General features: G+C 39.6%; 1 long non-coding RNA gene across 1 annotated transcript in view; it reads right to left on the bottom strand.

The window, feature by feature from the left end:
- Positions 1-5,503: 5,503 nt before the first annotated feature.
- LOC125154561 (uncharacterized) overlaps positions 5,504-14,843 on the bottom strand; it is a 32,927-nt gene continuing 23,587 nt past the window's right edge. Inside the window, exon 3 of the long non-coding RNA XR_007147833.1 lies at positions 5,504-5,723. This is a non-coding gene — a long non-coding RNA (uncharacterized LOC125154561). The remainder of the gene's footprint in view (positions 5,724-14,843) is intronic.

Consider the following 14,843-nt stretch of genomic DNA (forward strand, 5'->3'; position numbering starts at 1 on the left):
TAAAATGTGCAGTTGTTCACTGAAACAGACACAGCCATTCACTGGGGCTGAGTCTGTGTGTGTGTCAGCCATGCAGGGCGAGCCCGTTGGAGGTGACACGGTGAAAACACGCCCCATAAGGTTAAGGAGGCTAAAACCCACAAGCAAGAGTCCCACTGACCCCTATTCTTCACAGAAACGGTAACCTTAACCTTTAGGAGCAAACGACAGGAAGACTCTAGCTGGCCCAGGCCAGTTTGAACCTGACCACTGATTCACACCTGCATAGATGGACCACGGAGTGTCCACAGTTACCTCTACCTCTTTACAATGCTAAAATCTCCACCCAAAGAGGAGCACCAACCTCATTAACATAACACAGGGTGCACGTATAGGCATGTTTTCGAAGCATGCCTGTGTAACAACATTAGGCCCCCCCTTTATGTGTGATCACAAAACTCCTCTTTCCGAATATTCATCCTAACTCTAAATAAAAGAAACCCATTCATCCCCCAGTCAGGGAGTCACGGCTTTGGAAGTTATTCCCCATGATCCCCATTTGTTGCAAATCATTTTCTTTGTGTGACAACTCACAACTCAGAACTCTGGGTACAATGGCCGGAGCCTCTTCCCCTGATACGCCTGAGGGACGAGAAAGAGGGAGCGGGCAAGTACTGACCTTTGCACAATGAAGGGTGGCTGGCATACAGCACCACGTCCCCAAGTGCCCAGCAAACGAACCCTGCAGTGTCTTCTCCCCGGCAACTCTGAGACTGCTTTGTGCACGGGGAAATTTCCATCTCCTGATTTCAGTCACCTCTGGATTCCTGCCTATTCTTTCCCCACAATATTTTTCTTTCCACCCTCATTCTGGACTCCTATTTGTCTCTCTGTTTATAATCTCCTCTCTCCCCTTCAGTCCATCCTATGATTCAGCATCATAAAACATAAAGCATCAATGTCCCTCTTTATTCTCACAAAATGTCAACAACTCTCTCTTGCCTGGGCGACAGTCACAGACCCCAATGCCTATGGGGACCAGGCAGGAAGCATGACTAAGTGAGGAAGGCAGAACTGAGTAGGAGCACATACATGCCTGGTCACAGCGAACAAGTGCTTCTCAACTCCAGGTTACCCTTGTCAAGTGAGAATACAGGCCATGTGGACAGGTTTTCTGATTTTCCCCGGGTAAGCCGGAAATCTGGCTTTTTGCATGAATTTTCCTATTTGTAATGTTGGCAACTAATTTAAAAATTTGTCAAAATAGTGTGTGGGCCAGAGAAAACAATCTGTGGCCAGATATGCCATGACAGCTGCCGGTCTGCACCCCTGGTGTGGAAAATCAGCTCCACGCTTCTCAGCCGGATATGAGAGGCACTGCTCAGTCCACCACCCAGCCTTTTCTTCAAGGATTCATGACCTGAGCCCGTACACCAGAGAATTCTCCTTCTATTCCACGGTACACATTACACAGCAGTCTTCCCGCTCATCCAGTTGAAGAATGCACATTGGCACCGACCTGCCCTGCATTTCTTATCATTCAACCCTCCCTGATTTCCAGAGGCTGCGTGCCTCCTCTCCAAGTACAAGGTCTTTGACAGCTTCACAACCCTTCACCTGGCTTTTCTTTGTATCTCTAAACTTCCTTAATGAATGTACTCATTTTAAAAATGAGTTATATTTAAAATGTAACTTAGTTGAGTTATACAGACCAGACAATTCACTACTGAAGGGTACAATTCCACAATGTTTAGCACATTCCCATTAACTAATTTGCTATTTGTGTCCTACTGACTTCCAAATAGGATTTGGGGTTGCTTACAGAATTAAACACAATACAAACAGGACAACTAATAAGAACAATACACCTCCCCAATTATCAACAGACTTTGCCAGGCATCCAAATGAGTTACTCCACTTGAGCATTTATTTTAGCCTGAGTTCCCTGGCAGAGAAGAAAAAAGAGAAATGAGTTGTCTGATAAAACAACACAGACAAATTTCTCAAGAGAGATGCTCTTTCCTGGCTAAGCGTCCAAGGAGGATGTTTGCATAAAGAGCCATTATTTGTGACTTTTATTGATAGGCAAATGACTTTCGTTCAGAACAATATTGACACTTCTCCACTTAAATAAATTATTGACACAATAGACTTGTTGGCGGGAATAAAATGTTCAGTATAACATTGCAATTAAGAACACAGGCTTTGGGATCAGAAAAACTTCAATTATTAGGTGTGTAACCTTGTGCAAGTTACTTTGTCTCTACAGGCCTTAGGTGCCTCATCTGTAGAATGGGGTTAAAGGCAGGGTGTCTTTCAATGAATTTTGGCAGGAGGATTAAATGAGAAAGTAAGGTTAAGGTGGTGCCTCCAGCATTTCTCCACTGCAAAGATACTATTTCATCTTCCCCTTGATTAATAAGTATCTTTTGAGGAGATACTTTGAGAGTATGTAAATATCTTGTTACCTCTCAAACTTTAACCCACTCGTTTTAGTATTCATTGATGCTTCTCACCCAAATCAATCATTACTGCCAAAGGATGACTGCCAAATGATGATCTTTTAATATCATCATTCCTTCTGCAATTATAAGTTGACTTTCAACAGTAAAAAAAAAAAAAGCTTTCTGAAATTAAAGATTGTCTAAATAAATAAAAAGATATCCCATGTTCATGAACCAGAAAACTTAGCATTCTAAAGATGGTAATACTCCCCCAAATTGATCTATAGAGTCAACACAATTCCTATCAGAATCCTAGCTGGCTTTTTTTTTTTTTTTTTTGCAGAAATTGACAAGAATTAAGAAGCTGACTCTAAAATTGATAATAGAAATGCCAGAGTCCCAGGGCAACCAAAACAATCTTGAAAAAGAAGAACAATGTTGGAGAACTAACACTTTCTAATTTTAAAACTTACTTCAAAGCTACACTAATCAAAACAGTGTGGTACTGGCATTAAAGGATAAATGTACAGATGAGTAGTACAGAATTGAAAGTCCAGAGATAGACTTTTAAATTTATGGTCACTTGGTTTCGGCAAGAGTGCCAAGACAATTCAGTGGGAAAGATGAGTCTTTTCCAAAATGGTGTTGAACAATTGGATATCCATAAGCAGAAGAATTAAGTTGGATGCCTTATATATATGATGCTAAAAAAAAAAAAAAAAAAAAAAGGACCAAAGTCCCAAATTTAGGAGTTAAAAATAAAACTATTAGAAGAAAACATTAGAGTAGATCTTCAAGACCTTGGGTTAGGCAATGCCTTCTTAGGTAAGGCACCAAAAATACAAATGACAAAAGAAAATATAGATAATTGGACTTCATCAAAATTAAAAACATTGGGGCACCTAGGTGGCTTAGTTGGTTAACTGTCCAACTTTGGCTCAGGTCATGATCTCATAGTTTGTGAGTTTGAGCCCAATGTCAAGTTCTCTGTTTTCAGCACAAGGCACACTTTGGATCCTCTGTCCCCCCTCTCTCTGTACCTCTTATTTGTTCTCTAGAGTACACAAAGAGCTGCTACAGCTCAATAATAAAAAGATCAATAACCCAATAAAAAATGGGAAAGGATCTGGATAGGCTTTTCTCCAAAGAGGACCTACAAATGGACAATAAGTGTATGAAAAGATGCTCAGCATCATTAGTCATTAGTGAAACGAAATTCAAAACCACAACGAGATACCTTTTCACACTCAGCAGGACAGCTATCATCAAAGAGACAGATAATAATGGGATAAGGAGAAACTGGAACACTCATATTTTGCTAGTGGGAATATAAAATGCAAAATGTGAAAGGAGTGAAGCTGCTGTGGAAAACAGCTTGGCAGTTCTTCAAAATGTTAAACACAGAGTTACCATATGCCAGCAAAATCACTCCTAGAGAAATCTACCAAGGAGAAATGAAAACATAGATCCACATAAAAATATGTACATGAATTTTCATGAATCTGTACACACAAAAACTTGTACACATAGTTCATATATTTATTCATACTAGCTAAATAGTGAAAATAATCCATATGTCCACCAACTGATGAATGGATAAACAAAATATGGTATGTCTATACAGTGGAATATTATTTGGCAATAAAAAAGGGTAAAGTAATGAATACATGCTACAACATGGATTAACTTTGAAGACACAAATGAGAGAAGCCAGTGACAAATGACCACATATTGTGTGAATCCATTCACATGAGATGTTCAGAGTAGAAAAATGTACAAAGATAGAGAATAGACCAGCCTGGGGCCGAGGATGGGGTCAGAAGGGAAGAGTGACTGCTGATGGGGACAGGGTTTCTTTCTAGGGTGATAAAGATACTCTAAAATTAGATGTGATCATGGCTGCACAACTCTGTGAGTATACTAAAACCACTGAACTGTATACTTTAAGTATATATATATATATATAAAATATATAAGTATAGTATATAAGTATAATATATATATAACATTATATATACATTTATTTATTTACTTTGAGGCAGGGAGGAACAGAGAGACAGGAAGAGAGAGAATCCGTGAAATCCAAGCAAGATCCGTGCAGAGCTCAACTTGGAGCTCGATCCCACAAACCGCAAGATCATGACCTGAGCTGAAATCAAGAGTTGGCTGCTTAACCGACTAAGCCACCCAGGTGTCCCTCAACTATATACTTTAAATGGGTGAATTGCATAGTATATGAATTCTGTCTCCATGAAACTACTGAAAAAATCAGTACAGAAACATAAAAAATATTAGATTTATAAAAAGGGAGAACTTTTCTTCCCCCTATTACTTATTTATACCAATATGGATTCATGGATTCAATAGGTTATAATCCTTTGCCATTACCATTTATTTTGATGCTCAACTTGCCCCCTGTTTTGCCACCAGGAACCCCTTCAAGCTGGCTACTGTGTCCTTTTGACGTATATTGATAATTCCTGGAGCATTTCTTTACTATTGTTTTCTTTCCTTCTTGGCACACGATAGCCCAGGCTTATCTTACATTTTTCCTTTCCAGACTGGGGCCAGACATTGTTCCAAAGAGCCCTGGTTTCTTGGTGGAGAATAGTACTTAGAAACCAAGATCTGGGCACGAGGTGTGTTTATTGTTGGTGGGGTGTCAGTGCTTCTCTCAGCAAACAGAACTGAGATTTACAGAAATCTGAATCATCATATGTATGTACATACATGCATGCATACACATACATGCCCTCACAATCTATATCCATTTCTATATTTAACTGGACTAAAACCTACAAGTTTACACCAATACCTCCCATTTCAACATAATGCTGGAGGGTCCATTCTATGATTCTCTCTTTCCATATTTGTAACTCCTTTTTCTGATGGTAATAAACCTGATATCCATTATGCACAATAAATGTACTTATTAGCTCAATCCTAGAATATTCAGAAAGTAATTTCAGAATTGCTAGCTCATGCCTCTGAGAAAATGAAGCCTACCAATTAGAGTTCAATATTTATTTAGTGGGTTTTGTTTTTGTTTTTGTTTTTGTTTTTGTTTTTAGCCCAAGAGTATTGAGTCCAAATACTGTGTTCAAATGTTAATTGGGTTAGTTCTTTTTCCTCCATTTCAGTGTGGTCACGTTATTCATTTGAATTATGGTTCAGTTTGTTTTTGTTTGTGTTCAGTTTTGAAATTCCTCCCCCATCCTTGCGGATTTTCTTCCTTCCTTCCTTGTTTTCTTCCTTTTTAAATTCTTTCTTTCTGTGTGAAATATTAAGGTGGTTCCAAAGCTAGGGATTGAACAAAAAGTTATATTTGAAAAAGTGTCATTCTCCCTCTCATTCCCTCTACCCTTTTCTCTCCATTTCCAATCATATCATGTAGGTAACCAATCTCGTTAGTTTCTAGTTTATAGTATTTCTCTTTGGTCAAATGAGTAGATAGAAAGATACATATTTCCTAATTTCCTCTCTTCTTTTCACAAAAGACAGCATACTGTAGATGCTTTTACATGCTTTACTTTTTTTTCACTTAACCTACATCCTAGAAATCATGCTCAATCAATGATTAGAGATCTTCTTCATTTTTTACAGTTGCATAGTACTCCATTGTGTGACTGTACCAGTTTATTCCATCACTCTGCTGAGTGTGTATAACTTGGTTGTTTCTAGTATTTTCTATCGTTGGAGTGTATCTCCAGAGAAAATCCTCAGAAGTGGAATTGCTGGGTCAAAAGGTAAAAGCATATGTGGTTTTGTTAGCTAGACAAATTCCCTTTATGAGGGTTGTAACGATTTGCACTCACATCAGTAATCTGTAAGAGAGCCTATTTCCCTGCAGTCACACCAACACTGTGTGTTGTAATGCTTCCTAATTTCTGTCAATCCAATGATGAGAAATGGTATCTCTATGTAGTTTTCATCTGCATTTCTCTCATCATGAATAAGGCTGAACATATCTTTATACATATAAGGACCATTTTTGTATCTTTTTCTGTGAATTGTTGATTCATGCTTTTGCCCATTTTTATTTCATGGTTTTTAAATATTCCCCCATTTAAAAATAGTTGTTTATATAATACATATATTAACTCATTACCTGTGATGTATGTTGAAATGATTTTCCAAGGTTGTTAGCTGCCTTTTAACTTTATAAATATGAGGAAGTCTTCTTTAATGCAATTTAATTTATTAATTTTTCTTTTATTGCATTGAGGTTCTGAGTCACAGTTAAAAGCCTTTCCCTACCTCCAGGTTCAAGAGGAGTCCATCCATGTTTTTTTTTTAATTTTAATTTTTACAATTTAATACATGTTTATTTATATAATTACTAATTTACTGGATACTTATGCATGTTTTATTTTAGTCCTTGTAGGATTTTATTTACATAAATTTAGATTTATATAGCTTTTTAATTTTTTTAAAAAAGTTGAATTTTAATTACAGTACAGTTAGCTAACATACAGTGTTGTTAGTTTCAGGTGTACAATATAGTGATTCAGCACTTGTATACATTAGTCAGTGCTCATCATCATAAGTGTACCTTAATCTCCTTCACTCACTCCCCCCCCCCAACCTACTTCCCTCTGGTAAACCAGCAGTTTGTTCTTCACAGTCTCTTTCTTGGCTTGTCTATTTTTTTCTTTGTTCATTCATTTTGTTTCTTAAATTCCACATATGAATGAAATCATATGGTACTTATCTTTCTCTGACTAACTTATTTCACTTAGCATTATATTCTCTAGCTCCATCCATGTTGTTGCAAATGGCAAGATTTCATTCTTTTTTTATGGTCAAGTAATATTCCATTATATATATATATATATATATATATATATAATATAATATAATCATGTCATATAATACACATACACACACACCACATCTTCTTTACCCATTTGTCAATTGATGGACATTTGGGCTGCTTCCATAATTTGGTTACTGTAAATAATGCTTCAATTTACATAGGGGTGCATATATCTTTTCAAATTAGTGCTTTTGTAATTTGGGGGGTAAATACCCAGGAGTGGAATTATTGGATCCTATGGTAGTTCTATTTTTAATTTTTTGAGGAATCTCCATACTGTTTTCCACAGTGGCTGCACTGTTTGCATTCCTACCAACAGTGCACAAGGGTTCCTTTTTCTTTCTCTAAATCCTTTCCAACATTTGTTGTTTCTTGAGGTGTAGATAGCTTTTTAGATAGTCGATCCAGTGGGAGTTTATTCTTGTATATGATACGAAGTAGGAGGGATCTACTTTTATTTTTATCTTTAAAAACATTTATTTTTAATATTTTTTAAACATTTATTAATGTTTATTTTGAGAGAGTGAGAGAGTGTGCATGGACACAAGTCTGAGACAGGAAGAGAGAGAGGGACAGAATCCTAAGCAGGCTCCACGCTATAAGCACAGAGCTCCACTCAGGGCTTGGTCTCACCAACCATGAGATCATGACCTGAGCTGAAATCAAGAGTTGGATGCTCAACTGACTGAGACACCCAGGCACGCCATCTATTTTTTCAAAACAGGCATGTGAACTGTATCCTTGAGGACACCCGTAACTTGCTTACTCGGGTGCATCCTGCATTTAAGTCCAATGTCAAAGTCCATGCCGGGGGTGGTAGCTGCTCCCTTGCTTCATTAAAGATTCTGTCTCCTCTCCCTCATGTTTTGTTATTCTTGTTTTTTGTGGGTTTTAAGTAAAAAGGGTAGGGTAAAACTTATCTTGACTCTGCTATCTTTAACTGGAAGTCTGCTAAAATATATTTTTTATTTTTATTTATTTAAAAAAATTTTTTTAACGTTTATTTATTTTTGAGACAGAGAGAGACAGAGCATGAACAGGGGAGGGGCAGAGAGAGAGGGAGACACAGAATCTGAAGCAGGCTTCAGGTTCCAAGCTGTCAGCACAAAGCCCGACGCGGGGCTCGAACTCACGGACCGTGAGATCATGACCTGAGCCAAAGTCGGAGGCTTAACCGACCAAGCCACTCAGGCGCCCCTATTTTTTAAAGATTTTACTTTTTAAAGTAATCTCTATACCCAATGTGGGGCTCGAACCTACAACTGTGAGATCAAGAGTCACATGATCCAACAACTGAGCCAGCCAGGCGCCCCTGTTAAAATGTATTTTTAACTATGACATTTTAGCTTTACTAAAAATAATTAAAAGTACAGTTTGAATTTTATAAAAAGTAGTTCAGTTGACTGGGAGTGGGAAAGATGCCTCCTGGATTAACAGGGAGAGTGTTAAGTATAAATGAAAGCATTAGGGTTGGGTAAGGCAGCTAAATTTATAGTAAAAACAGGTTTCAGGGAGTTCAAAACCTATGAAAGTATGGAAAATTGTAGGTTTCCTCCTACAATCCTCCAACTGGCTGAGTTAGATTGTGCCATTCTTCTCAAATTTGCAATATAACCAGACGGTGGGGACAGCAAATCGTCACTGAGCAAAGTATGTGCATTTTCTTAAATTATGCTCTGAATTATAGATCATCCTTCCAAAGGCAAACCATACAATTATTAGCAAGATTCCTATTAGCTAATTGATTATTTTAATAAAACCTTCTGTTTTAATAGAAATAACATAATTAAGTGGAAAAGCATCCTAAACTTTTGCTCATTATTTGTATACTTCTTATTCAGAAAGTCTGGCCACTGGGACCATCTCTCTAGCTTAAGTGCCATTATTAACCTGCTGCGAGTTACTCAAATTTCAGCTAGGAAACCCAGAAAGAAAGAAATAGCTTCTCTGTGTAAATTCTGTCAAACCTAACTTATAGCATGGCCAGTATCAGTCACTAAATCTTAATCTCTAAGACTTTACTGAGGATTATTTTGTCAGATCAGATGTGCGGTGAGGCAGCCAGGTAACTTGGGAGTGGTTGGCACGTGTGGGCTAGGAAGAAGTCACACTGAAAACAAGCAAATCCTTCTTTGTAATTTTGCTCAGTGCAGGCCTTCTCCCAATATCCAAAGGGACTGCAATTTGTAACCAAAAAACTGGCCATGCATCTTCTTCAAGAAGGGGTTGCCATGAACATCAGGTCAAGAGTGCGGGTGAACTTGGCTTGTCATCCTGCCTTTACTCTTCAGCTAAAGAAGGAAGTAGGCCAGGGAAGAGCATGTGGAAAAAAAGATCAAGTGTTCTCATTTTTATTTTCAAGTTCAAGCTGTTTTAGCGTCATCATCCAACCTTTGCAGAGTCTTCCCATAAAGTAGAGAGGCCCTAAATTAGCTGAGCAACTGCAGTTTCCAGATAGAGGAGAGGTCATCACCTGGTAACTGGTCCCATCTTCCAGCCCACTGCATGACCTCATGGACCAGGGGTCCCCTGAGTTGTCTCTTTACCACTCACTTGGCAAATGCCTATTGTCTACTCCGTGTATTTTGCAATGTATTAAGTGCCACGAGCCTGTGAAAACAGTTGAGAGGATTTTTGCAATGTTTCTGTGTTAGTCTGCTCTAGCTACCATAACAAAACAGTACAAACTAAGTGGCTTAAATGACAGAAAATTGTTTTCTGACAGTTCCAGAAGCTGAGTCTAAGATCAAGGTGCTTAGTTTCTGGTTAGAGCTAGTTAGAGTTAGCTTAGAGCTAGTTTCTGGTTGAGGCCTTTCCTTCCTTGCTTGTAGACTGTCACCTTCTTCCTGTGTCTCCACATGCCCTATTTTCTGTGCCCAAGTGGAAAGAGAAAGATCTATGGTGTCTCTTCCTCTTCTTATAAAGATATCAGTCCCATCAGATGAAGGTCCTACCCTTATGACCTCATTTAACCTTAATTACCTCCCTTAAGGCCCAATCTCCAAATGGTCACATTTGGGGGTTAGGGCTTCAGCAAATGCATTTGGGGGGGACACAATTCAATCCCTAACAGTTTATTTCTGGAATTTTTAGATTTTTTTTTTTAAGTTTGAATCACAGATACTTTTGGTCTATGGGAGATTTTACCTAACGTATTATATACATTCACCCTTACCTAAAGTATGTGGGTTGACTGGGAAAACTGGATCAAGGACTCTTACTCCCAAATACCTGGGTGTTAACAATGAGATGGATCCACACAGTAATCACATCTACAGGGCCGCTCGTAAACTTGTAGGGTGGAGAGTCATCTCAACAGTCCTGCCAGAGATCACCCATATGCTCCTAGCATGGTGCCTTGCACACAGTGGTCACTCCATCCAAACGGGCTGAGTGAATAAATAAACAAATGAGTGAGTGACCCATGATGACTTCCACCGAATCTGGGAAATGCCAAATATATGGGATTTTAATAAAAGGAGGCCTGCTCTTTCCCTTCTGTCTGTCATTCACACCGTTCTGAGTTTGAACCTTGAACATCTTATCTTTAGCTCTGGGTTTACTTCATGTGCTTTAGGAAGGGTAGGGCTCCCTCCAAGTCTTTGTGAAGTGAGCCTTGGATAAACAGTAGAGGTGTGAAAAGCACCTGTCTAAGAAGATCTGTAAGACGTCTCCTGTGGGTCTTTAATCTGTTTCTTCCAGGGAGTGTGGCACTGGCAGTTCACGGAGGTTCAATCAAATGCAGACAGGTGGGAATGGATTTCCTTCTCCACACAGCTGGCTAGACGGTGAGTCTCTTTCTTTTCTTTCCCTTTCCTTTCCTTCCCTTTTCTTTTCCTTTCCTTTCCTTTCTCTTTCCTTTTCTCTTTTCCTTTCCTTTCCTTTTCTCTTTTCCTTTCCTTTCCTTTCCTTTTCTTTTCCCTTTCCTTTCCTTTCCTTTCCTTTCCTTTTTTCTTTTCTTTTCCTTTTGCTTTGCAGTGCTCACAAACTTATTTTGAGCTCTAAGATGACTGGGACTCCAAAGGACAACACTAATGCTGTTTGATAATCAAGGGGAAGACTATTTTAAAAATCTTTTTAAGGATTCTGCCAGCTTAACTTTAAACTACATATGAGCTGCACTGCATAGGGAAAATGTTCAGCCTAGGTCTACTTCACGATGATTATGTTAACGATAAAGTATTTCATAATTTTTTATCTATTTGTGATAAATTAAGCAAATTAAGTCTACCTTGCAAAACCTGAATTGGAATAAAGCTATTAGAGTAGGATTCCTACTCTAGCAAAACTATATAATTAAATGTAGAAGACTTAATAAATATTTGACAAACTCAATTCGACTTAACATCCACTGAGTGCCTACTATGTATGTATGAGGCATAATGCTCAATGCTATAAGGTTTGCAAGAAAAAAATAATTTCTCAAGTAGCCTTGGCTTCCTAAGTATTTTATGTCACAATAATGTGACAACATATAGTGTCTTTTTACAAATCAGCTTATGCATTGCATCTTTAAGCACTCAGCTTCCCCTATTACACAATTTTAATCCTACTTTACCTCAGAGGAGTTCTATGAAAATGAACAATTATAAAAAGTTCTGACCTTAAGAATCCCTTGTAAAACGCTACAGCTTAAATAATCCTGTTAAAAACATTAATTTAAACAGAGTATTCTCGCTGAGAGCCAAAACAAAGGAAGGAAATTCATTTACGGACTTCTCTGCCAGGGGTACACAGACACACTGTCATTTGCTGATCTAATTCTCTCTTCGGCTTGCAATGTTTTCCCTAAGCTCACACGAAGAAATCTACCAAGAGAGAAGAGAGTTCTCTCACCTACAAAACTCAATCTGGATTCAAGAGCCGACGGATAACACTAGTTCCTCTCAAAAAGGCTCTTATTACTGAATGGATTTTTTTCCCCACCCCCTTCCTGCACTCACCAGAAGGCTCCATAGAAAGTCTCCATAATTTGCTCCTTTGTGTTTCTCATTAGGGCCTGAGAGGAACCCTATTGAGCTTCCCTGACATTATCTCGGTCCACCTGATGCCTGGGTGTTTTGAAATGTCATATTGTTTGAGGGATAATACCAGCCCTGATTGTGTCAGTCACAGAGCTGGGCATGGAATAAGTAAGTGAAGGGGGACCACAAGGAAGAAAGTCAAGGTCATTCACACATGTCTAAGGAACTGGGCCCTCCTTACTCTCTGGGACATTTGGGAGCCAAACTGGCACTGGCCGCGCAATCCCAGGGTGAACTCCATGTATGCACCTGGCAGCTGGCTTCTTGGTCCCAGTAAGAAGTAAGTTTGAGCCCCTTCATCACAAAGAGGGGGAATCAGGGGCAGTGAAGCCTTGTAACTATGACAACCACAGACAGCGAAAGAGAGCAGTGAGCTGGATCTGTCAAGGTAGACGCTTAGCGCAGTCAAGGCTGATCTGCTCCCAGGGGAACAGGTTTGCAGCCACAGGCAAGTCCCACTTGCCCCAGTGTGGGTAACTGCAATGGTAGACCCTGCCAAAAAGTACAGGTCCTTGTTTCTGCTGGCTGCTGATGTTTCCCTCCCCTCACGGGCGTGCCGGCCATCCCTCCCAGTCTGTGAATGCGAGTGGAACATGGCACCCGCTTCCTCCTTCCCTGCGAAAACGCATCAGTGCTGCACCCTCCTTGGCTCTGTGGGGTGGGCAGTAGTGGGCAAGGCCAGCCACAAGATCATAGCCAAGTGTCTATGATCCCAGGGCACTAAGAACACGCAGGGCCAGCAAACCACTCTGGTTGCCTCTCTTACTCTGCCCTCCTAGGCCCTCGAATCTCCTTAGGGAGTTCCTGGGGGGAAATAAACACAATTGGCATGGGCCTCAGAGATAATTTCATCCCAGATCTGCAATCTCAACAGCCTGCTGACATATGTGCCAGGTGAGTGTGTAAACATGTAAATCAGGCTTAAGACAATAAGGAGTTGTGGGGCCAGTGTCTCAACTGACCATCTTAAAGGAATGAAAATTTAATACAATGAAAAACCAAATCGAAACGAAACGGAACATGCAACCTAAATAAAACACATCTGTGGGCTTCAAGGGTCCCACAGGCCACTAATGTGCAATTCCTGATCTGGTCTATGCCCTCTTTTTATGGATGCAGAGACCGACCGAGTCCCAGGGGGGAAAAGTTACTTGTTCCTGGGCAGGGCTAGAACCCAAGTTACCTAAATTTCCACCTATGGCTGGTGACCTCATAAAGCCTGCCTCATTATGTGTTGGGGGCTCAGCAATGGAAATTGCTAGACTTCTAAGTCCCAAACCTTTGGATGTATGGACACCAAGCCCCACCTGACCAGAACTGCCTGGGGAAGGCTGAGCTGCCCATTGTGGACAGGGTTCCCAGACAGACCTCACGGCCTCTGTGGCTCAGTTTCTATATCTAGAACCTGGAGACGAGCTTCCCAATTTGTCCACCTTTTATCACGAGAGATTCCTTAACCATTGAGCTTCCTTGTCTGGGGGATGGTGGTTCTACAGAAAAGGCTGCTGTGAGGAAGTAATGAGCTGCTCATGGAAAGCCCTGAGAAGAGCGCCTGATGCAGAGTAACTGCTCTTTAAGCGTCTGTTAACATTGTGGGGTTGTTGTATAGGGGTTATTACTGTTTGATGTAGCCTACAACACCGTTGGCAGATGAGTGAATGAAGATGTGGTGTCTCTCTCTCTACACACACATGCACACACACACACACACACGCACGCATGCATGCACGCATGCAATGGAATATTATTCAGCCATAAAAAGGAATGAAATCTTGCCATTTGCAACATCATGGATGGATCTAGAGAGTACAATGCTGGGTGAAATAAATCAGAGAAAGACAAATACCATATGATTTTGCTCATATGTGGAATTTAACAAACAAAATAAATGAGCAAAGGAAAAGAGAGAGAGAGAGACCAACCAAGAAATAGACTCTTAACTCTGGAGGACAAACTGGTGGTTACCAGAGGGGAGGTGGGTGAGTGAAATACGTGACAGGGATTAAGTGTATAAGAGGACACTTATCACGATGAGCACTGAGGAATATATAGAATTGTTAAATTGCTATATTGTACACCTGAAACTAATATAACACTGTACGTTAACTATGGTGGAGTTAACATTGAAAAATTAAAAAAAAAATAAAATGCCATTGGTAAAATTAAATGTTACCCAAAAGCCTAACTAATAGGAAATGACTCAACAGAAGTTTAGTATGTGATTCACACAGCACACCAAGGAAAATTACAAGGAGAGAAATTACACGGCCCAGCCTGGAAAATAGAATAATGAAAACCAAGCAGCGATGCTATCCAGGGTAAACCTTTTCACCAGCCAGGAAGATAAGAATTAAGCAAATTTGTTCTCAAGAAAGATATGGCAGAGAGCTTTCTCTGAAAAAGAAAAATGGAACAATCTGCTTACTAAGTTCTCTCAGGAAAGAAAATTTCCTAAGTAAATACTTCGTATTCAGAATGATCATGAGCCACAAAAGGCATTTTCCTCAAGCGAACTGAGATAGAGTTTCTTGTAAATTAAAAACTTTCCAAAAAAACAAAAAAAGGGGAGAGTGGAGGCCA

This window comes from Prionailurus viverrinus, chromosome E3 (assembly GCF_022837055.1).
Source record: "Prionailurus viverrinus isolate Anna chromosome E3, UM_Priviv_1.0, whole genome shotgun sequence".
Taxonomy (NCBI): Eukaryota; Metazoa; Chordata; class Mammalia; order Carnivora; family Felidae; genus Prionailurus; species Prionailurus viverrinus.